Below are 3,201 nucleotides of genomic sequence, written 5' to 3' on the forward strand. Positions count from 1 at the left end.
ATCTGGGGCATTGCTCTGTTGCAACCAGAGCCATTCTAGCGCCTGACACAGAGGCCAATGGAAGAGAGGAGAGACAGGAAGAAGAGGGGGAAGGGTGGAGAAGCAGAAGGGCGCTTCTCCTGTGTGCCCTGGCCAGGAATTGAACCCAGGACTCCTGCACGCCAGGCCGACGCTCTACCACTGAGCCAACCGGCCAGGGCCTATTTTATTTTTTAAGTGAGAGGAGGAGAGATAAGACTCCCTCATGCGCCTGACTGGGATCCATTGGGGCTCCCAAAAGAGAGAAGGAGGAGGGAGGAGAGGGGAAGCAGGTGGTCACTTTTCATGTGTGCCCTAACGGGACCAAAGCTGGAACGTCCACATGCCGGGCCAACGTTCTATCCACTGAGCCAGCCGGCCAGGGTCAAGTTTTTGTCTTACATATTTATATTGATATATTTTTTGGCAATGGCAGAGCTCCTAAGCCAAACACCACTAACAGGAAAAAGTGAAGCATTCCTCCTTCCCCAAACACCCATTTTCACCCTTTCCTGGGGGGAAGGCAAGTGTTGCTTCTTGTGCCTCCTTCTGTTCTGGCATATAATGTGCAAGCAAATCCAGTTCTGACATTCTTTTTCCTTTTTTTCTTTACATACAAATGAAGATACTAGTTTTCCTTGATTTGTATCCACTCCATATAACTCAAGATGATTCCATATTAACACATAAGGAGATTCCTAATTCTTTTTAACCACTATGTAGTCTGTATGAATATACCATAATATACTTTACCAGTCCTTGCTGATGGTATTTAGATTGATGTGTTATTTAAGATAGAACTTAAGCAGTCTTCACTTGCCCACATACTTTTGTGGGGAAGCTACAAGAGGACCCAGCTTACTACTGCCGACACCACTGGTATATCCTCCTTGATAGTGCCCCTTCAAGGAGACCTTCTTGAATCATGATGGCTCCACCTCCTCCCAGTTCTTCCAGAATTTGTAAAATAGAATCCAAAAACATTTTAAAAATTACAACTAAGTGGGATTCATTCCAGGAAAGCAAGAATGATTTGATAGAATTTATTGTAATAAATTTATTGTCATTATCTTCATAAACACAGAAAGGGCAGTTGATAAAATTCAGCATGCATTCTCAATTTAAAAAATAAATGGAGTCCTGGCAGGTTGGCTCAGTGGTAGAGCATTGGCCTCATGTGTGAAAGTTCTAGGTTCAATTCCTGGTCAGGGCACACTGGAGAAGTGACCATCTGCTTCTCCAACCTTCTCCCCCCTCTCTCCTCACTCTCTCTCTGTCTTCTCCTCCCACAGCCATGGCTCAAATGGTGAGCAAAGTTGGCCCTGGGTGTTGAGGATGGCTCCATGGCCTCCCCTGCCTTAGGTGCTAAAATAACACGGTTGCAAGCAACAGAGCAGCGGCCCAAATGAGCACAGCATTGCTTGGTAGGAGGTGGATCCTGGTCAGGGTGCATACAGGTGTCTGTCTCTGCCACTCCGCCTCTCAATTTAAAAATAATATTTTTTTAATTAAATAGAATAAAAATAAAGGGTATGGCTGTGCTCTCCCTCTGGGGACCATATCAGTGCCTTTCCCTTCCCCCATTCTCCAGGTATATTAGCTTTGCTTTTCTCCTAAGCTCCAAGGGCCCTTCTTTTGCTTGTGTAACTTGTTTCCTGAGCTTACGCAGCCTAGCTGGCTCTCTTCTACTACCTTTAACTTTCTAAACTTTCTCTTAGATTTTGAAAAAATAAATAAAATTTAAAAAGAAGATGTAGGAATTGATAACTATATTCTCAGCCAGCATCTTACTTCATGGAAACTTGCTTTCCCACTAAAGTCAGGAAAAAGGCAAAATTGCCCACTCTTGCCACTATGACTTGGTTATATGACAGAGTTAGCTAGAAAGACAAAAGAAAATGATTTGACAAAACTGAATTTCAAAGAAGGAGGTAAACCCATGTGTTTGCAGATGATGTGATTATATTTCTGGAAAACTCAAAAATCAACAGATAAACTCATATAGACTTAAAAGAATTTGATAAAGTAAAAGGATGTAGCATTACATACAGAAGTCAATAGCCAAGCCTGATCAGGCGGTGGCGCAGTGGGTAGAGCATCGGACTGGGATGCAGTGGACCCAGGTTTGAAACACCAAGGTTGCCATCTTGAGTGCAGACTCATCTGGTTTGAGCGCGGGCTCACCAGCTTGAGCCCAAGGTCACTGGCTCGATCAAGGGGTCCTTCGGTCTGCTGTAGCCTTCCAGTCAAGGCACATATGAGAAAGCAATCAATGAACAACTAAGGTGCTGCAACAAAAATTGATGCTTCTCATCTCTCTCCCTATCTGTCTGTCCCTATCTGTTCCTCTCTCTGACTCTTTCTGTCTCAGACACACACACACACACACACACACAAATTGTTTAAAGAAGTTAATAGCCAACATGTACACAAAACTTACCAGTTAGGAAAGAGGGCCCCACTTACAACAGCAACAAAAATAAAATACAAAATCAGCCAAACTATCAAAATTGTGCAGTCTTAATGAAAACCAAGGGAAACTTGAATAAAACATTCCTAAGTGAATCAGGAGACTTGAAACAAAAAGAAGCTACAAATGTTCTTAGAAAAGAAGGTTCAATATTATAAAGGAGCTGAGAGTTCTTCTTTTTTTTTCATTTTTCTGAAGCTGGAAACGGAGAGACAGTCAGACTCCCGCATGCGCCCGACCGGGATCCACCCGGCACGCCCACCAGGGGCGATGCTCTGCCCACCAGGGGGCGATGCTCTGCCCATCCTGGGCGTCACCATGTTGCGACCAGAGCCACTCTAGCACCTGAGGCAGAGGCCACAGAGCCATCCCCAGCACCCGGGCCATCTTTGCTCCAATGGAGCCTTGGCTGTGGGAGGGGAAGAGAGAGACAGAGAGGAAAGCGCGGTGGAGGGGTGGAGAAGCAAATGGGCGCTTCTCCTGTGTGCCCTGGCCGGGAATCGAACCCGGGTCCTCCGCACGCTAGGCCGACGCTCTACCGCTGAGCCAACCGGCCAGGGCTAGGAGCTGAGAGTTCTTTAGTTTATAATTGTAATATCCAAATGTGATTTGTTTTTTTTAGTCAGATTGAGTCGCTTCTAACATTCATATACAAAAACAAGTAGCAGTGACCAGAAGAACCTGGGAGGGGAGAAGCATTCAACCCTAGCTGA

The 3,201-nt window shown here is 45.2% G+C and overlaps 1 non-coding gene across 1 annotated transcript; it reads left to right on the forward strand.

Moving 5' to 3' along the window:
• Positions 1–1,155: 1,155 nt before the first annotated feature.
• Positions 1,156–1,231, forward strand: TRNAM-CAU (transfer RNA methionine (anticodon CAU)). Its single transcript has one exon. It is a non-coding gene; the product is annotated as a tRNA-Met (tRNA).
• Positions 1,232–3,201: the final 1,970 nt, after the last annotated feature.

Source organism: Saccopteryx bilineata, chromosome 1 (genome assembly GCF_036850765.1).
Source record: "Saccopteryx bilineata isolate mSacBil1 chromosome 1, mSacBil1_pri_phased_curated, whole genome shotgun sequence".
In the NCBI taxonomy this organism is placed as follows: Eukaryota; Metazoa; Chordata; class Mammalia; order Chiroptera; family Emballonuridae; genus Saccopteryx; species Saccopteryx bilineata.